Genomic DNA, 22,405 nt, shown 5'->3' on the forward strand with positions numbered 1-22,405 from the left:
AAATTACTAACTTACAGATGTCCTAGAGATGCAGAAATATTGAAAGGAAATTGTTTTCTATTTTCTATATAGCATGGTCTTGCATACACTTCTCTTCTTGGTTAGCACACAGTCTAGTTCATTGGTTAATATTAAATTAATGAGATTTGGTTATGCATAGTTGTTCAGTTGCATTGACATTTTTGGTAAGGTCTTTATTTCCAAATGAAAACATAAGATTAAACCTAGTAGGTTTTTCTAGGTTTAAACAATGTGGAATATTCAAGTAAAAAATAATCAAACCTGGACTATTTTAACTATACATTGTCACCAAATCACAAACTAACTCAGATAATTCAGCAATTCTTTAAATTTTAAAAAGCTCATCCTTTGACAAGTCTCAGTAAGGTTAAACAATGATAAGAGTCTATGCTAATATCTATGGAAATGCTCTATCACTTCCTTAAGCTACTTTTTCTCCATTTGATGAGAATGAGGATGATGATAATAATACTTAATTTTTATGGAAACTTTAGAATATCACTCCGTAAGGTCAGTGTTTTATTATTATTATTTTTTCACTTTCATATCCCCAATTCCTGGAAATAGTGCTTGGCACATATAGGTATTTATAAATATTTGTTGAATTAATAAATGAATGAATCAAGAGCTTATTGTATACCAGGTTCTGTTGTGTTCTTTAACTGGATTATTTTATTGAATCCTCACTGACTCTTTTGGTAGGTGCCATTGTTGTTCCCTTATAATAGTGAGAAAATCGAAGTACAGAGATAGTAAGTAACTTACTAAAAGGCACATAACTAATCAATGGTGGAGATAAAGTTTGCACCTTGGTAGTATGACTCTTAATCCTGATTTGTTAATCCTACTGGTATAAGTATTTGTTAATCCTACTTCTGTAAGTGATGACATTACAATAGAAAAGATATTGACTATAAGGCAGTATAGCATTGCTTTTAAAGAGTGTTGACTTTGAAAGGAGAAAACTGAGGTTCCAATCTCAACTCTATCACTTACAAACTGTATGGGCTTAAGCAAGTTAAATTTTCTGAGACTCACCTTTTCATCTTTCAAATGGGGCTAAAAAGAGTAATAGCCTAATAGGATTAAGTGACCTGACACATATAAAGCAGTTAACAGTGCAGTGCATGGCAAACCCTTCATAAACATTAGTTATCATCATCATCATCATTGTTAATAACTGGTGGCCAGGATCCTAGCTGCCATATAAACATTGCCAGACACCTACTAGGCATTCAGCAAAAGCATGTCGAATGAACAAATGCATGAACGTGGAAAAAAATCACTAAAATTATGTTGTCTAAATTTCTCTGTAAATTGAAGACAACACCATTTTCTCTCTAACATTACCATTTTAAGTAATAATAAAACATTTCATTTCTTGAAAGGAAGAAAACACAAAAATTGGAGAAATCTTAGTGTTAATATGAATAACATCATAGTTTTACAATAAAAGATGACTTTATATATGGTGGAGTAAAAGGGCTGAACAGTTTGAATATCCTTTGGGAGACTGAATTTAGGAAAGAAAACACATTAATAACAAGAAATTTTTTTTGGAGGGAAAGAAAAAGAGAAAATAGGGTCAACTTCAGTAGAACAGTTTATACCTCCTCACCATGAATTTGACGTAGATCAATACAAAGACAGTTAAGCAACCGTGAAGGGAATGATCCACTGTTACTTAGAAAGAGCAGTTCCAGGTCTTGGCATAAGTAGCAAAGAGACTAGCTATGGGTGGCAGAAATTTAGTCTGTCTGCTTCTGGGATTTTCTATGCCCTGTGAGCCAGTGAAAAGGATGGGGAACACAGGCTAGTAAAAAGATATTTGCTGACCTCATGGCATGACCCAACTCACAGGGAAAACTTTGCAGCATGGATCTCCAAGCAACACCTACTGCCATGTTTCATATGGTAGCAGGTATTGAGATTTTGTAGACTAAGAACTGTAAAATCCTCAGTTAAGTACATAGAACGTGGTTTAATGTTTGAGATTTGTTACATTTTGTTGGTGGTACCAATACTTGTTCAATATTTCAGATATTCTCCAGGAATATTGGGGAAAGAGAGAAGGTAGATAATATTTTAACTGTTTATGAATGAATGTACTATTGTTTTAGGGAAATTCATCACAGAGTTTGTAGATTACAGTCCTACATTACATAAATACATATGTCTGATTATAGCTGAAGTTCAAGTTCCTTCAGATTGATCAATTACATTTTCAGAGATAAGTAGAAATTCTCCCTTCATTAATTGATACTTATGTACCTATTAGGTATGGCTGTTCATTGCACATACTTTCAATTTATTTACTATGAAATTCAAAGCTAATGTGAAGAAAGAATAAAAAAATAAAAACAAACAAACAAACAAAAAAGCTAGTGTGAATGAATTAATGAATATAATTTAACTCTGTCTCTTCAGCATTTAGGGAGATCAGGGGAAATAAAAAAAATGTTGTGATATATTCTTTTTTTTTTTTTTTGAGTTAGGCCAGTAATTTATTCAGGTTGGAAGGGAAGAGAAATAGGAGAAAATAACAGATCAGGGGACCCAGGTAGAGAGGAAGGGGCTGAAAAGTGATAAAAAGGGCTGATTTACAGGCTACAATTTTCCATTATAGACTATAAATCCCCAGGTTTACTTGCATAGTGATCCAAGCAGGGGAAAAGACAGCCAGAGTCAGAGTCCAGATGCAAGAGAGTGTGGTATATTCTTATAATAGGAAATATGGAACAAAGATGGAAGAGTGAGGACAATGTTTATCATTTGCCTTGTTCCACTATCACAATAAGCCATGCTTATATATTGACTTCCTCATATTATGTGGCTACTTCTTTGGAATTCAAAATCTAAGCATTGTTGGGATTGATGGATGTGCAGCTACTACAGTAGATATTTTGTCTCTCAGAACTTAAAACTAGATTTTGAGTTCCTTGATGCAGTTAAATATTGTATTGCCAACATCTGATGAAACTCTGGTTTCACCATATCTCCATTGTATTGGCAAAAGGTCCTTCCTTTTGAAGTGAGTAGTATAAAGAAGGTGGTATGGATATAACCAGTAGACAATAGAGTGTGCAAAGAGGATGGTCAGTACTAGCAGATTCGGTTGGAATAACCACATCATTGGACTGTGCTAAAATTGAGGAGCCAAGATTGGTATCAAAGGATGGGAACCAAGAGTAAATGACTAAGTAACAAAACAGGATAGACCAAACAGAGAAAGGAATGAAATACAGGTGATGGCTAGCAGGGAGGAGATGGCCAGAGTGAAGTGAATCATGAACAGAAAAGCAATATATTTCAGGATTGACACCATGGATACTGACTAATAGCCAGATATGTATTGGCACCTATGGATGTTGGTGAGTCTAGGACTAATATTTAAAGGGATGAACTGACTTTCTTAGTGAGTTCTAGCTAGTGGGAACCCTAGCTCTGAGGTCAAGACCCCAGGTTCTGGAAGATAGGCAACAGCAAAGCAGAACCCTAGTACCAGGCAAGCTATTTGCTTTTATCAGAAGAAAGATAACAGGAGGTGTGAAGTATTTTAAGGAGGACAGTGCCATTGAATAAAAGGTAGAAAAAGCCAAAAAAGATAAAAAGAAAAAAAAAAAAGCCCCAGAGTAAGAAATCAGAGTGGATCTGTCAGACCACATTGTGGTACTTTGCTATAGTAGCCATGGTAAGCTAACACTTACCCTGAAGAGCAGATGTAACTCAGTGGTTGAACATCTGCTTCCCATTTACCATGTATGAGGTTCTGGGTTCAATCTCTGGTACCTCCTTAAAAAAAAAAAAAAAAAGCAATCCTTATTTTTGGCTGACCATTTTGTAATCTCTATGACTTTGCACTGAAAATTTCTGAGTTCAGAAATAACTCTCTAGTGAATCTATAAAGCTAAAGCACCACTCTTTTTTGAATGATAAAGCTCAACCAGAATTCCACCTCTCATTATATAGCTTCTTTTAAGCAGAATATACCCACTCCACTTTCATATTACATTCAATTCCAAGTGTTTCAGCTAACAAAATTAATTCTGTCTTAAATTGTTGCTCAACAAATCCTTCCCAATGTCAATACAATAGCACAAATTCATATTTTGACAATTCTTTGATTTACAGAATTCAATTATATTAAATTCTATTATACATATGTCCAAAATATTAATGTGGATTAAACATTTATACCAACAGAAAAAAGTATATGGCATAACTCAGTGTGCTTTGCCTGTCCCATCCTTTTTTGACCATCTTTTTGTGTCACCACAGTAGTGCTCATGAACATCCTGGCTGATGCTCTCAAGAACATCAACAATGCTGGGAAGAAAGGCAAATGCCAGGTTCTTAGCAGGCTATGCTCCAAAGTCATCATCAGGCTTCTAACTGTGAGTGTGAAGCATGGTTACATTGGCCAATTTGAAATAATTGATGATCACAGAACTTGGAAAATTGTTGTGAAACTCACAGGGAATGATTAGTCCCAGATTTGACATGCACTTTAAAGATCTAGAAAAATGGCAGAAAAATCTGCTCCCGTCTAGTAAGTTTGGCTTCATTGTACTGACAGTCTTAACTGGTATCATGGACCACAAGGAAGCAAGGCAAAAATACACAGAAGGAAAAATTCTGGGATTCTTTTTCTAGGGATGTAAAATATACATACAAATAAAATGCCTCCATGGACAAAAAATAAAATAAAATAAAAATTAGGTGGTTTATGACATGTTTTCCAAGAGAGTGTGTAACCCAAATCTCAATCAGTGATGACTTCATAGCCATTTTAAAGACATGGCATTGTGTTCACTTTTCCCTCCATGAGCCATTTCCTCAGGAAAACTGCTTAATTTGTGCTCTATTTAAAGCCAAAGCCTGGCAACATGCCTTCACATGCAGGGTAAGACTGAGAGAAAAACAAGTGAGAAAATAGTCTGGGTAAATATGAAGAGGTGTTTGTGAGATAACCCCTTCAGAACTTGGATGACATTTATGCCTGCAGCCTTATTAGCTTTTCTCGGCAAAATGAGGTTACACATCATTTTAATGTCTAAGTTATTATGAGTAAAACCTCTGTCTACCTGCTTACCAGAAATTAGCACGTGTTTACCCCAGTGTTTGGAGGCTTTCCCAGGGTAGTGCCTCATGTGTGATTAGGTGCTTTTTGTTCCTTCCCTGTAGCCTTCTTATCTTGATGAATGACAGGATTCGAACTTCACTCCTCCTGATGTTTGTCAGGCTGCCACTCTGCTTCAGCTCCTGGGAGGGGATACTCTTGTAATTCTTCACAACTCAGTTCTGGCCCAGAAAGGACCTTTGGCAAGATTTGGGAATCAAAGATTGCAAACTCAAATGGAAATGGTGATTTGGCTGCACTTGGAAATGTATGAGGGCTATGTTATTTGGCTTCAGCAATGTGAGGATGGTAAAGAACTGTCTGGCACATGCTCCATTTAAAGGAAGAAACTCCTGTTAGAATCAACCAATTGTTGACATATGGGTGAACAAGGATTTAGTTTTGCTGTATCTGATTTTGCAAGAGAACTTTGGAATTCATATTTTTAAGTGAAATCTTACTGAGCTGGAGACAGTTTCTCATAAATCTGGATTCAGCCTACTCTCTACCTGAAAATTGCCATTTTGTTCTTGGAAGATTGTTTATGTGTTTTGTTCAAGAATTTGCTCCCACTAGGTGTAGGAGATGATATCATACTATGTGTATAGTCTCAAACTTCTTTGCCTCATCCTAACGGCAAAATTGAAAGCAAACAATACTGGATTTGGTGCAGTGACACCAGAACTATAATACAGCTCGTCCTCATAAAGTGTTATGTTGAGATTGAATCAGGCAAACTACTGTGATTGTTTGGGTAGCCTGTGGATTCAAGCCCAGAAGTGGAGAAGATGTAGATTTTTCTCCTGATAAGAATAGAAATCTCACTCACATGTATTCTGCCTCTGTGTGTGTGTTTGTGTGTGTGTTGACTCATGTCATACAGAGGTCTGCTGGCTACTATGTAAAAATTACTGCTTCTGTACTTCAGCTACAACCCAATCCAAGCAGGACTAACAATGGCCCTGAATCTTCAGAAATGAAAGTTTGGGTCACTCCACCAGGCAAAGTACCATGGCCAGCTGAAGTGCTTGCTGAGGGTAATGGAAACATGGAATAGGTAGTGGAAGACGGTAGTGATAAACATCAACTTCGACCACATGACCAGTTACAGAAACAAGGACTATAATGGTCATGAATTTTTCTTCCTTGTTTCATAGTGATGATGATGATTGTGTATGTACACAAAACAAATTTGTCTTCTTTCCCAAACTTTTCCCCTATCATATAACAAGTTGCATCAGTTTCATGACATAATATTTGAGGATGTCAAGTTTGAGAGTGAATATTACCCAAGAACTTGCACCCTATTCTGTATTGAATTAATAGGTTTCTGGTTGTACGCAGGAGAGTTGAACATTGTTAGGTGGAAATATATATATGCATACATACATATATATATATGTATGTATGTATGCGTGTCTGTTATTGTTTTTACTTAGAGACTAAGTGTAATTTAAGGTAATGTGTATGGTTGCCGAGTTGACAAGGGGCGGACTGTGATGGCTGTACTATTGTGGTAACTCCACCAGGTAATCGTGCCCAATTGTTCCGTCAAGCAAGCACTGGGATAACTGTAATATAAGGGCATTTATGGACTTTAGTCACCATTGACTTTACTGCTGTGGTAAATCATGGATAGCTGATTACAATTATAATTACAATACAATCTGATTCATGTATCAGAGAGACTGCCATCAGCAATGAGTGATGCTTTATCCAATCAGTTGAATGCCTTAAAAGAAGTGATTCCAGCATTGAGTGAGGATTTCCCATCTCATCTTTGGACAGCCAATATCTCCCAGAACTTGTCAAGAACCTTCACTGGACTTTCATTGCAGCCCCTAGTTGCAGCCTGCCTGAAGAACCTGGACTTGTGCATCCCCACTGCTGCATGAGAGACTCTTACAAAATCACATACTATTGACAGATATCTCTTGTTGATTCTGTTTCCCTAGAGGACCCTTACTAATACAGATGACTTAAGCTCTCCCCGCCATCTTGGGCTATGTGGTGACATGCTATTTGATGATAAGCAAGATAGAAAGATCCTGATTCCTGAGTGCTCTATTTTTTTTTTAAAGCAGTTTTATTGAGGTATATTCACATACCATATGATCCATCCAAAGTGTATAATCAATGGCTTTTAGTATATTCACAGAGTTGTGCAATCATCACCACAATCAATTTTAGAAGATTTTTTATTACTCCAAAAAGAAAAACCCCATACACCTTAAAAGTCACTTCTCAGTTTCTCTATTCTTCCCCAGCCCTATATAACCACTAATCCTTTTCTGTCTCTATGGATTTATTTTACTTACATTTTATATAAATGGAGTCATGCAAAACATATTATTTTGTGTTTGGTTTCTTTCACTTTTCATAATTTAAAAAATTACTATTTTTTTTTAATTGAAGAAGTTGGTTTACAGAAAAGTCATGTAAAAAATACAGCATTCCCATATACCCCCTATTGCTCACACTTTGCATTAGTGTGGCACCATTTTTATAATTGATGAAAAAAGTATTAAAATAGGGCTATAGTGCGTAGTTTATAATAGGTGTATCTCCTTCAGTCTATGTCAAGAACATAATAAATGTGCATTTTCCACAGACCAGTAATACTTGGGCCTGAGTTGAACAGCATCTCCTATCTTTTTCCACTAATAGCTTGGATAATGCACTTAGCTGTCTTTCTAACCTAGTACTTCCATCAAAATAATAGCAATGTCATTGGTATCCATATATTTTAGATCTATCAGAGAAGGAAAGGGACATTGTATTAACAATATTTTACACCTTTGGTAGATAACTATGATCTATTTGGAAGATCATTCTTTCTGAAAACTCCATTTGCAGGTAAAATTCATTTTGCTATTATGTTAGGTAGGCAATGATAATGGAGGAAATCCAGGAAACTCTTTCTGATTTGCTAAAGGTCTAGCAATAACATGGACCTAAATGAAGAATGCTTTACCTGGGAAAAATATCTATCTGATAATTTAACAGTGGGAAATATTGCAAATTATACACCATTTGGAAAAAATTAAGTTCATTTTCTTAATTACCAGTTACATTATAATATTGAATATAGCAGCTACAAACAGAAGTAAACTAATTACTGCCTTTATAATTGAATTTGTAGAGTTTCACATCATGCCATTATATTTTTGAAAGATCACAGAGACCCAAAATGCACCAATTTGTAATAATCAAAATGTGTATATTTGATCAGGACAGAATTATGTTCAAAGCCCCAGTGAGTCCAATGTTCAGTCATCATCTGCATTCCCTGCCACAACCAAAGAAAACACATTATGTGTTCTTAGTGGCCACACAAAGAAGATGCAGTTCTGCATCAAAGGAAATGAAACAAATGAAATATTCATCCTAGATAGGAAAAAAAACTAAGACAGAACAAGAGAAAAGTACGGAGTCCCTCTGAAAATGTCCAGTATTGCCAATGAAATGGAATGTTAAAAAAAATGATTTTGCTCAGGAGAGCAGCAGACGGGGAGCCCACACTCAAAAAATGGATACTGCTCCTTTTTGTGCAGTATTATAAAAAGGTGCAAAATACTTATTCATTCTTAGTGCCATCTCTTAGAAAGACAAAAAAAAGAGTTGATAGTTTCAGGGATGGGAAAGTTATTGGATGAATGAGAAGGCACTGTGAAAACAAAAAAATAAATTTCTTGGGACTACATGTTAGATTTGAAATGAGTCATTGTTTATTATTGGTGAATATCAGTTTCTCTTTCTCTTTTTAGGTATGTAGAGAAGACTGACACTTGGTGTTCATTCCTTGTGATTCATTGATTGTCATATTTACAAACTGGGTGTGCTCACAATGATCTTTCTAGAATATTTGGTTTATGCCTATATCCATGTACAGCTGTAACTATACTTGTCTATTAGAATTAAATGGACAGTTATTCTTAACAGCTTCAGTTGGGCTCAGGTACTTTATATACTGTTAGGTTTTGCTTTGAAATTTTCTTATTTCTTACTTCTCTTGACAAGCTGCTGACATGGTCAATTTCTTTTTCTTTTTCTTTTTCATTTCTCTCCCCTTGGTGTTTGCGCTTGCTGTCTGCTCTCTGTTTTCATTTTCTGTATGCTTGTCTTCTATTTAGGAGGCACTGGGAACCAAACCTGGGACCTCCCCTGTGATAGAGAGGTGCTCAATTGCTTGAGCCACTGAAAATATATCTATTTGTGAATTTTGATCATATGTTTTTTTCACTTAGTTTTGTTGATGTGGTATATTAGATAATTCATTTTCTTATGTTGAACCACCCTTGCATACCTGGGATAAAACCCACTTGATCATAGTATATAATTCTTTTCATGTGATGTTGAATTGATTTGTAAATATTTTTTTTGAGTATTTTTATATCCATATTCACAAGAGAAATTGGTCTGTAATTTTCTTTTCTTGTTGTATCTTTATCTGGCTTTAGTATTAGGATGATGTATAGAATGTATAGTATAGAATGAGTTAGGTAGTGTACCCTCTTCTCCAAATTTTTTATAATAGTTGAACCAAGATTGGCATTAATTCTTCTTGGAATGATCGGTAGAATTAATCTGGTCCTTGGCATCTCTTTATTGGGAGGTTTTTGAGGACTGATTCAATCTTTTTACTTGTAATTGGTTTGTTAAGGTATTCAATTTCTTCTAGAGTCAATGCGATTTTTTCCTGTGTTTCTAGGAATTTATCTATATCATTTAGGTTGTCAATTTGTTGGCATACAGTAGTTCATAGCATCCTCTTATGATCTTTTTTATTTCTCTGGGGTCAGTAGTAATGTCCCCTCTTTCATTTCTGATTTTATTTATTTATCATTTAGGTTGTCAATTTGTTGGCATACAGTAGTTCATAGCATCCTCTTATGATCTTTTTTATTTCTCTGGGGTCAGTAGTAATGTCCCCTCTTTCATTTCTGATTTTATTTATTTATTATCTTTCTTTTTTCTTTATCTGTATTACTAAGGGTTTGTCAATTTTATTGATCTTGTCAAAGAACTAACTTTTGGTTTTGTTAATTCTAATTGCTTTTTATTCTCAATTTCATTTATTTCTGCTCTAATCTTTGTTATTTCTCTCCTTCTGTTTGTTTTAGGGTTGGTTTGCTGTTCTTTTTCTAGTTCCTCCAGTTGTGCAGTTGAGTCTTTGGTTTTAACTCTTTCTCTTTTTAATTGTAAACATTTAGTGCTGTAAATTTCCCTCAGCACTGCTTTTGCTGCTGAGAAATTTACAATTTTTTTTAAGAAGGTACCCAGAATTAAACCCAGGACCTTGTACATGAGAAGCAGGTGCTTAATTACTGAGCTACACCCGCTCCCCAACACATTAGTTTTGATGTGTTGTGTTCTTGTTTTCATTCACCTCCAATTATTTACTGATTTCTCTTGGAATTTCATTTTGATCCATTGATTGTTTAAGACAGTGTTATTAATATTTAGCTTCCATATAATTTCTGATTTTCCAGATCTCTGCCATTATTACTTTCCGGCTTCCTTCCTTTATAGTCAGTGACGTGCTTTGTATGATTTCAAACTTTCTGAATGTATAGAGACTTGTTTGGTGATTCGTCATGTGATCTATCCTGGAGAATGATCCATGTGTAATTCAGAATAATGTATATTCTGCTGTTTGGGGTGTAATGTTCTGTTTATATCTGTTAGGTATAGTTCATATAATTCAAGTTATCTATGTCCTTATTGGTCTTCCATGTACATATTCTATCTATTGCTGAGAATGGTGTCCTGAAGTCTCCAAATATTATTGCAGAAGTCTCTATTTCTCCCTTCTGTTTTGCCAGTGTTTGCCTCATGTATTTTGGGGCACTGTGCTTAGGTGCATAAATATTTATGTTTATTATTTCTCCTTGGTGGACTGCCCCTTTTATTTATATATATAGTCCTTTTTTGTCTCTTATAATAGCTTCAACTTGAAGTCTATTTTGTTCAAGCTATCCCAGCTCCTTTTTGGTTACTATTTGCATGGAATATCTTTTTCCCTTCTTTCACTTTCAACCTATTTGTATCTTTAGATCTAAGTTAACTCTTTTGTAAACAACATATATTTAGATCATGCCTTTTTAAAAAAAAAAGATTTATTTATTTATTTCTCTCCTTTCCCCCCCATCTCCCCAGTTGTCTGCTCTCTGTGTCCATTTGCTGTGTGTTTTTCTATGTCCACTTCAATTCTTGTCAGTGGAATGGGAATCTGTGTCTCTTTTTGTTGTGTCATCTTGCTGCATCAGCTCTCCACGTGTGTGGCACCACTCCTGGGCAGGCTGGACTTTCTTTCTCGCTGGGCGGCTCTCCTAATGGGGCATACTCTGTGCGTGGGGGGCTCCCCTACGCCAGAGACACCCCCGTGTGGCAGCGCACTCCTTGCGCGCATCAGCACTGCATGTGGGCCTGCTCCACACGGGTCAAGGAGGTCCTGAGTTTGAACCTTGGACCTCCCATATGGTAGATGGATGCCCTAGCCATTGGGCCAAGTCCGCTTCCTGGATCATACTTTTTTATTCATTCTGCCACTCTGTGTCTTTTGTTTGAGGCGCTTAATCCTTTAACATTCAGTGTTATTACCCTAAAGGTAGTACTTATATCAGCAATTCCTCTTTTGTTTTTCATATGTCATATCTTTTTTTTTTTTTTTTGGTCTGTTATTTTATTGCAATCTCCTTTTCTGTATAGCTGATATTTTGTGATGTATCTGACTGATTCTTTTCTCATTTCTGTTTCTGTATATATTTTAAATACTTTCCTTGTGGTTACCCTGGGGTTTTATTCCACAACATTCATACATTACCTTCTTATTTTGAAAGGTACTAACTTAATTTAAATAGCATATGTCTTCTCTGTGTCTATATCCCTCTGTTTCCCATCCTTATGGGTTTTTTTGGCTCACTTTACCACTTTACATATTGCATGTATGTTACCAGGAAATATGCCATTTTCTTGCTCAATTGTTTTCTGATTCTTTTACAAATTAAAGAGTAGAGTTGTATATTGAAGATATAGTTTTATTGGGTTTTGCATTTACCCTTTTAGTTGATGATTTTCATTTTTTCACACTGCTTCAGCCACTGTCTCCTGTCTTTTCCTCTCAATGTGCGGAAATCCCTTTGATAATTCTTGTAGAGCAAGTTTCCTACTGACAAACTTTCAGTTTCTATTTATCAGTGAATATTTTAAGCTCTCCCTCATTTTTGAAGGAAAGTGTTGCTGGAAAAAGAATTTGTGGCAAGCATGTTTTTCTCCTTCAGTACCTTAAATATATCATATCACTCTCTTCTCAACTCCATGTTTTCTGATGAGAAATCAGCACTTCGTCTTATTGAGGATCCCTTTGTATATGATGGATCACTTTTCTCTGGCTGCTTTCGGAATTCTCTCTTTATCTTTGGCATTTGACATTCTGATTAGTATGTGTCTCAGAGTAGGTCTACTAGGATTTATTCTGTTTGGAATATGTTGCGCATCTTGGACATGCATATTTATGTCTTTCATAAAAGTTGGGACATTTTCAGGCATTATTTCCTCAAATATTCTTTCTGCCCCTTTTCCCTTCTCTTTCTGGGACACCTATGATGCATATATTTGGGTACTTCATGCTGTCTTCCAAATCTTGAGACACTGTTCAATTTTTTTTTATTCTTTTCTGTGTTTGTTCTGACTGTATGATTTCAATTTTCCTGTTTTCTAGTGTGCTGATTCTTTCTTCTGTCTGTTCAAATCTGATGTTGTAGGCCTGTAATGTATTTTTAATCTCTACTATTGTGACTTTCATTCCCATAATTCATTGTTTATTTTTATACTTCCAAGTTTTTTATGCTTGCACACTGTCTTCTTAATATCTCTTTATGCATACTTTCCTTCATCTCCTTTTATTGATTTAGGAGATAGGTTTGAACATGTTTGATTAGGTGTTTCAACTTCTGAGTCTTCTCCAAAGTTTTAATTTGTTCCCTTGACTGAGACAGATCTTCCTGTTTCTTAGTATGGCTTGTAACTTTTTGCTGATATCTATGCATCTGATTATCATGATGAATTAATTCTGAAAGTCACACACTTCTCTTTGTTGTCTAGGGTTTTATTGTTGATTGGCTTTGGGTTAAGGCCCTTCTTTGATGTTTCATCTACCTTATTCTAACCTGTTAGAATAGTCTGAGTTCCTAATTCCCATTAAAATTTACCATACTGCACCTGGACTGCAGGAGGAAGGAAGGATAGAAGAAGCATGGAAGAAAAGCAGGCACATATCTTTTCTTAGTTATATCACCACTCCTAGCTGCAATAGAGCTTGGGATGTGTGGTCTTTATTCTGTGGATCCACCATGCCTAGCTAAGAAATTAGGGTTCTATTACCAAGGACAAATGAAACAATGGCTATTGTAAGACAACTAATTCTACTATACTCTAGTATACTCTAATATGGCAGAAACACCTTTGCTATAATTGCAACCAGAGGAGTATTAGCAAATATAGAAATTGAGGAATTTATAAGGGACAGAGCATGAAATTTGGAAGCAGTTACACCAAGGTGATGGTGGGGAAGTGTGTATTATTTAATCCCTGCCTGGAAGGTGGCTGTCCTTGTTATGCAAAGGAAAAGCAGGAGGTTAAACAAACTACTCTTGTTTCTTGACTTTCTGTCTATTGATCTCCCACCTATAGTGAAAGATTCTTTGAAGCAGGGATCTTGATTGTGTTATTTACTTTTCTGTCCTCAGCTCTGAGCACAGTACAAGACATGGTAGCCATGCAAGAAATATTTGCTAAGTGACTAATTCCTTATTCTGAGGCCAAAAATCCTATGGTCATAGAAATAGATATCAGGATATTCAAGTGTTTTGGCATTGCCTTAGGTCACAAGGAATGGAATTCAAGAAAGATACTAATTTCTGTAAATAGGAATATAATACAAGAGAAAGACTATCTGCCTAAGCTGCTTCACCAAAAAGTAGATATGGAAAAACAAGAAAAGTACATAATTTTGTTAAACAAAGCAGTTTATTTCTATAGCTAGATTTGAAATCCTTGAAGGTTAGACAGTCATCTATCTTTTTCAGATGTGTGGCACACTTTAAAATTATTGTACCAATTAGAAAATAGGGGGCATTACAGAGAAGCCAGAAGACTTGGGTGTCCTTTCTTAAGCCCCTCTGACAGCTTCTGCCTACCTGGACTAAAAGAATTCTGTATCCCTGGATATTTCCCTGGAATTCAGTTAGGAGGGAAATTATAGAGAAAAGGACCCCTCTCACTCATACTCTCCATAGCAGTTTGACATAGTTATGAATTCCAAAAATAGATATTGGATTATGTTTGTAAACTGAACTGAGCCTGCATGATTAAGTTATGATTAGGACTTTGATTGGGCCATGTCATTAGGGTGACCAAGGGGTGGGGACTCACAGGTAAAAGGCATGAAAATGTCACAGTTGAGGCATTTTGATGTTGGAGTTTGATGCTGAAGCCTTAAGGTGGAGCCCTGGGAAGTAAGCTCACAGAGGAAGGAGAAACCAGTCCCAGGAAGAGAGCAACCCTGAGCCCAGGAAGACGTAAGCCCTGGGAAGAAAGGAACCTTGAACCCAGAGAGAAGCAAGACCCTGGAAGGGAGGAACCCAGGAAGCCTGAACTCTGGCAGATGTTGGCAGCCATCTTGCTGCAATATGTGAAAAGAGACTTTTGTGAGGGAAGTAACTTATGCTTTATGGCCTGGTATCTGTAAGCTCCTATCCCAAATAAATACCCTTTATAAAAACCAACCAATTTCTTGTATTTTGCAAGAGCACCTCTTTGGCTGACTAATACACCCTCAGTATTTCATTATTGCCTCTTATCTAGGTCCCAGGCAAAGGCCACTAAGCGAAGAGCTATAATAAGGGCAGAGCTCCAGGTGTGATGTAGAGATGGCCTGGTACTGTTTCTTTACCTTAGTAAACCAAAGACCTCAATGAACAAGATTCCACAAGACTTCTGGTTTTAGTTATTATTTAGTCTATTACTAGCATATCAAGTCTTTCTAAATCAAATTAAATTTTAATTAAAAATCCAGTGAAGGTTTTAAACTAATTTTTAGGGGGTCCAAAAAACTAGCCCTTGGAACAGAGCTTGCTTAATTTTTAATGCAATATTCTGAAATAAAAGTACATATACCCACAATAAATGATTTGGATTTACAAAGGTAATACAGTCACCAAGGGAGATTCTTCCCAGTTCTCTTATAGGCAAAATTACAAGACAGGGGTATCTTTCCAGGTAGCAGATCCAAGGTGCCAGAATGGCTCATTAAGGACACTTCTTCCTTACTTCCAAGAAAATAAGTCAACAAAAGGATACTGGTGATATTTCTGTTGATCTTATTATTTACATTTTATAGTACATGCTCCTATCAGGGGATCATTTCCCCCTTTTTCTTCTTTGTAAATGAAATGTTTTATTAGAGTTATTCAGCCTTTGGTGTGCCTTTATTCATTCCTCTGGGTCCTGTCTTAATGATTCTCTACCCTCTCTTTGTCCTGAGAGGCTGTTCAGTAAAACAATTTCAATGGATTCCTATGTCCTCTGGTTTCCAGTTGGTTTCAGCCAATGGGATGGCACAGCAGGAGATCATAGGGAGGGAGGGGTTAAGTTTGGGGCATTTATCACCTGGTTTTCTCCCTGCAAATTTGCTTTAAGTAAGCTGTGTCCCTTAACTATATGTAGGTCATAGCTCATCTTAAGTGGATGATTCTATATGGTTCTTTTCCTCCCTTGGTAATTTCTGGCTTAGGTTAATGGTTAAGTTTAATAGCTAAACTGCTACCAAACCCAAGTTTCCTGCATTATACTTTGTAATTCCTCTACATTTACACCTTAGTAAATAAGCCCTTGTAAACAACCCCTTCTTGAAAATATCCTGTTTAATGTTTGCCATCTATTTCTTCTTGGACCCCTGATTGATGGAGTAGTGAAATTCATCATCTAACCCAGGACTATGGTATTTTGAATCTTCACATTAGAGTCTGACTCAACAACTCTGAAGAGGATTGTATGTCCCCCAGAAAATCTAGATTTGAAGAACACTGACCAAGGACATTGTCTATACTGGTGTAGTAGACATGATTTGGGGTAATTTCTCATTGGGCAGGAGGTGGGTACTTTTGGCATCATATGGAATTAGATTAGGTTTGGGGGGCATTTTTGGAATTGTAGATAAGTCTTTGAATGTGTACTACACAATCGAGAAGTAGATTGTTGTGAATACCCACTAGGGTTCTGTTTTATGCCAATAATTTTTCTTTTAAATTCATAAAATAATCCAGATTTTGATCATCCCCAATTCAGAAGCATAATTCCATCAGAACAAAGGAGTATATTGGTACATAAATTGACTTGTCTATGCATGAAACACAAAATGATATGTGTATATAAAATTTCTAAAAAGCATTCACCTTAAATAAAGATAAATAACCAGGGAAGTAGTATAGATACAGGCAAATGTAATAGAACACTGATACATGTGATATTTGGTACTGCAAGTTCTTTTAATCATGATATTGTATTTGATTTGGCTATTTACTTAAGTGACTATAGCAGTTTGTTACTGCTTATGAATTCCAAAAATAGATATTGGATTATGTTTGTGAACTGGTCTTTTCCTCTGGGCATATTAGATTATACTGGATTCAGAGATTTCATTTTTAGTTGATTAAATAATGATTAAGGCTTTGATTGGGACATGTCAGAAGGACAACAGGGAAGAGTAGAAAGTTGGAGTTTTGATCCTGGAGCCCAGGAAGTAAGCACACAGAGAAGCAGATAAATGAAGAAAGAGAGAAGGCTCCATTAAGCACAGCAGAGATTCTGGGAAGAGAGTCATTTGCCTGACAGTTTATAGCTGACCTTGTTGAGAGAGCAGAGCAGCTGAGCCCAGAGAGAAATGAGCTCTGGGAGAGAGACAAGACTTGACTTAACCTGTGACTGAGATTGGAAGAAGCTGGGACCACAGAGCCTTAAGAGGAAGAGGAAGGCTGGACCCTTGCAGATGTTGGCAGCCATCCTGCTCCAGCACGTGGCAACAGACTTTGGTGAAGGAAGTAACTTACGCTTTATTGCCTGGTAACTGTAATCTTCTACCCCAAATAAATACCCAGTTATAAAAACCAACAGATTTCTGGTATTTTCATCAGCACCCCATTGGTGAGTAATACAGTGACTACTATATTATAGTGCACATGTGAACTATTGACTTTTTCACATTTTTTGCACCCATATTGGAGGTCAATAGCACACAGGAATGTTACAGCTAATAGAGAAATTATTGTCTATTCTCCTTAGATAATAGTAATCCTAATCTGGTAATACAATATCCTTTCTAAGAAGATTGCAAATAGTCAAGGAAAGCTGATTAATAAAATATATGAAACTTAAAAATCCCTAAGTGGGTCCTACTAAAACCTGCCTTTTGCAATAATAGCCACGGTTTCTTTGGAGTTCATTCTTTGCTGACCTTTCTGAATAACACATGAGTAAGCAAACAATCATAAAAATGTCCTGTTACTGAGCCCTACCATTGCTTGGAGCTCAATGAAGAGGAACATTGCATAATATCCTACAAAAGTGACAAAGTTGTTCTGATATCAGGTTATAGTAAGCTTTCCCATAATTAGAAGTGGAAAGGAAAACACTTCTATGTAAAACTTGTTATGGGTTAAAAGAATGAGCAGCTACCTTGGTGTCAGATCCCAAATGTAGATAAAACAGTTTTGAACATGTAGCAATCCTCTTATTTGTTGTGGTCATTCATATGTGAAGCAGTTCTGCATTCTGAAAGGGCATTGATATTGGGGCCATGTCCTTTAGATTCACTGCTGAAAAACTTCACTCCTTTGACAGTACAAGAAGATTGCATAGCAATTAGTTTTGGAGCTTTGGAGAAGTACACGTATATGATAGACTACTACATAGGCATTAAAAATGCTGGTGCATATAGAGTTTACTGATTTACTGGCTTGGAAAGATATTCATAATATTTGTTAAGTGAACAAATAGAGTAAACTAGACTTTATCAGGATGCTTTTGACTGCAAGTAACAGAAAACCTAATCCAAACTGAATTAAAGAATGAGATATAAATATAATGATTAGATTTACCAGAAAGTCCAGAGGAAGGGCACACTTCAGGAATGGTTGATTCCGTGACCTAGAGGTTATCAAGGAACCAGGACCTTTCTGTCCCTGTGTTCTATCAATGAAAATATCTCCTTCATCTCATAACTAGTTCTCCAAATTATTGTACAATAGATTTTGGGAACAACTGGGCATAACTACTTGCTTCCTCATTCACACACATTCGAAGAGAATGGTATACTACCACTTTATCTAAAGATTGAAGAGGAATTTTTTCCAGAAGTGTCTAGCATCCATCTCCACATATATCATTGGCTAAAATTGCATCATATGCCAATTACTAACTTGAAATTGGCAATGAGAATGTGAATATTTTTACATCAGTCAGGCCCACACATTAAGCTAAGGTTAGTTTTCCAAATCAAAGAGATAGCATTCAATAGAAAGAGGTGTGGAATGCATTTGGGGAGTCAAACACAACTTTCTCTCAATATCTGTTTCTCTATATCAGTATTTCTATTTGTTGTGAACATTCTAGAAGATTAATACTGTAATATGGTAGTATCTGAGCAGTGAAATTGCATCTTTTAAATATTCTTCCCTTTACTTACCCATCTGTAATATTCTTCTGTAAATAAGCATGCATTGTTCTTGTATCTTTAACTTTTTACTATATAATCTTCAAATAAATAAAAAGACAAAGGGAATAGTATAATAGATCATGAAGTACCCATTGCCTGGCTTCAATAATTATCAACTTAAGGCAAGTCTTAAGTGTTAAAGTACTTACTCACTGGATAACTCTATACTGAGTGATAATTATGTGTCATATTTGGAATTTAGCTAGGCTTTGGAGATATTGTAGTTAAAAAGGAGGACACAATCACTGTCTTTAAGGAGCCTATCCAGTTGTGGGGACATAAACAAGCATACAAGCAATTTGAAAATAACTGTTTGTGTCTTAAGAAGCAAAGACCAGGGTTTCTTAAGTTGATCAGAGAAGTCTCCAAGAAGGGAGCAGGGATGATGCAGGGAGCGGATGTAGCTCAAGCAGTTGAGTGCCTGCCTCCCACATAGGAAGTCCCAGGTTCAATCCCTGGCCCTTGGGAATTTTTTTTTCAAAAAAAATTAAGAGAATGTATGCAGCATAATGAGAGGAAAGATAAGGAAGAAGTAACTTAGCAGTGATTTTCTATATTTGAATGAACACTTTCTCTTGTTCCATATAAGAATGGTTTCTTAAAAGTCTAGAGATTATCAAACAAGTATTCAGTATAGGTGCTGTTTTCCAAGGTTCCTTTTTACACTTGTATGTCTAGAATGGATGAACATGAAGAGTTTGATTACTTGGGTGGGGCATGGGAGTGGTGAGGAGGTATGGATTAGAGAAAAATGTGTTCCCTTCAGACTGAACTTTTTTGTGAACATCTTGCAAGTGTATTATGCATTTAATTCAAGTCCTGGTACTTTTGCTCATGCTGCTGCTTCTTCCTGGAAAAAAATTTTTTTTTAACTTGGTTTTTTCATTTCCTGGCTGCTAAAATGAATACCACACAATGGATTGGCTTAACAACAGGAATTACTGGCTCATGGTTTCAGAGGATAGAAGACTTACTTCATCCTAGGGTTGGTATCTTCTAGCTGGCTGGCAACCTTTGGAGTTCCTTGGCTTTTCTGTCACATGGAAATGTATATGATGGCATTTCCTCCTTTCTCTTCTGAGTTCCGTTGATTTCCAGTTTCTGGCTGTTCCTGGTGGCTTCTCTTTTGTGTCCATTTTCCATGGCTTATAAGGACTTCAGCCATGTTGGATTCAGGCCCACTTTAACTAATAGCATCTCTAAAGCTCCTTTTTACAAATGGATTAATACTTCCCACAGGACCAGGGGTTGGGACCTGAATATACTTTTTTTGAGGGGTATAATTCAATCCCCAACACTGGCAAAATCTTAATTATTCATGAGTCTTTGGCATTCTGTGAAATCTCTGCCAGGCAAAATCAATTGCTTCATTCTTTCTGTCCCCTTAGCACTGATTCTATATGATACATGGAACATCTATGTCTGCCTCTTCTGCTTGATGTTTCTTGAAGAAAGAAATTATCTCACTTTCTAACCTCAGAACTCTGTATAGTATGTATTTAAAATAATAGTTTTTAACATTTATGGGCTAAACTGGTTCAAATTTACTTTTTTCCAGTAAAACTGATTATTTTGATTACTTTATCATTAAAAATGATATTTTCTTAGTTATCTGGAATCTTAGCTTTATTTTCCTCCTCATTTCATAATTAAATGGAGTAGTATTTGTAGTAGTGACATTTGTTTTGTGCTGCATAATATTCCATCATGTGTATACCCCACAATTTGTTTATCCATTCATCAGTTGATGGACACTTAAGTTGTTTCCATCATTTGGCAATTGTGAGTAGTGCCACTATGAACATTGGTGTGCAATGTCTATTTGTGTCACTGCTCTCAATTCTTCTGGATATATACCTAGTAATGATATTGCTAGATCACATGGCAAGCGTATATTCAACTTTCTTAGGAACTACCAAACAGTTCTCTACATTGGCTGTATCATTCCCACCAACAGTGAATAAGTCTTCCTATCTTTTCACATAGCATGTTAAATTTTAACCCCATGGTAACCACAAGAAAAACTGATGAAAAATATATTCAGATAGAAATGAGAAGGTACACAATATGGCACAACACAAAAATGTAAGTAAATATAAGTTTTAATGACAGTGAAGGACAAAAAAAGGCATAAGACTTAAAAAGATTAAATAAAAATAGTTAAGTGGCAGAAGACAGTCCTGTATTATAAACAATGACATTAAATGTAAATGGATTAAACTCTCAAGTCAAAAGGCAGAGACTGGGTTAAAAAACATGACCCAACTATATGCTGTCTACAAGTGATTCACCTTATAGTCAAAGATACATGTAGGCTGAGGGTGAAAAGGTGGAAAAAATATACCATGCAAGTAGTAACCAAAAGATAGCTGGTGTGGTTATACTTGTATCAGACAAAGTAGACTTTAAGTAAAAACAGCTACAAGAGACAAATATGGCCATTATATACTGGTAAGGGGATGGTTCAACAGGAAGTATAATAACTATAAATATATATGGAACTAACAGCTGAGCCCCCAAATATATGAAACATATACTGACAGATTTGAAGGGAGAAATTGGTGGTTTTATGTTAATAGTAGAAGATTTTAACCCACCATTCTTAATAATGGATAGACAATCTAGTCAGAATATCAATAAGGAAGTATAGGGCATGAATGATACACTAAATCAAGTAGACCTAACAGATATATAGAGAACATTGTACCCAATGAAAATAGAATACCCATTCTTCTTGAGTGTATGTGGATTATTTTCCAGGGTAGACATTATATTGGACCACAAAACAAGTCTCAATAAATTAGAAAATATTGATACAGTGATGAAAGACATAATGTCAAAAATTTTTTTTTAATTTATTTATTTTTTATTCAAATTCTTTTTAAAATTTTTAGTATTTTATTCATTTTTAAAAAAATTATCGTTATTATGTCACTTTCCTATTAATTGTATTTGGATTTTTGTTGGTTTCAATTTTGATGTTTTGATCACAGAAAGTTACAACTGTGGAAGGGGAGGAGCATTGGTATGGGGTGTCAGAGATGGGGGAATGCATGGAATGAGGTTCACCTGGGGCATAACTATAAGTTGTATGAATGTGTTTAAGTGTTCATGGGGCATTGTCACAGTGGGTGGAGAGTCACACAATAACCAAAGGAATATTGAATTCCCATCCTGGGGAGCTCTGCCACATTCTCTAATGGAACAACAAGAATCCCCTGAATACAGGGGTTGTGACTAGTGAAGTAGGATGAACCATTGATGGGCCCTTGATAGTGGTAACTGTACTTATGAACCTTGACTTTTAAAATTTAAACATAGCCTAGTATTACAGGGTGCCTAAGTGTTACCTTCTGAGCACGTACTCATTGCTAAAATGTGGCCTCACTGTAAGCCAAACTCAGCATATAAATGCATCACCTTTCCCCGAACATGGGACATGACTCCCAGGGATGAGCACCACCTGGCACTGAGGGGATTACTACCAAGCA

General features: G+C 36.0%; 1 protein-coding gene across 1 annotated transcript in view; it reads left to right on the forward strand.

The window, feature by feature from the left end:
• LOC101430809 (transmembrane protease serine 11E) overlaps positions 1 to 22,405 on the forward strand; it is a 125,998-nt gene that overhangs the window by 41,545 nt on the left and 62,048 nt on the right. The window lies entirely within an intron of this gene.

The sequence above is a fragment of the Dasypus novemcinctus genome, chromosome 1, assembly GCF_030445035.2.
Source record: "Dasypus novemcinctus isolate mDasNov1 chromosome 1, mDasNov1.1.hap2, whole genome shotgun sequence".
Lineage (NCBI taxonomy): Eukaryota > Metazoa > Chordata > Mammalia > Cingulata > Dasypodidae > Dasypus > Dasypus novemcinctus.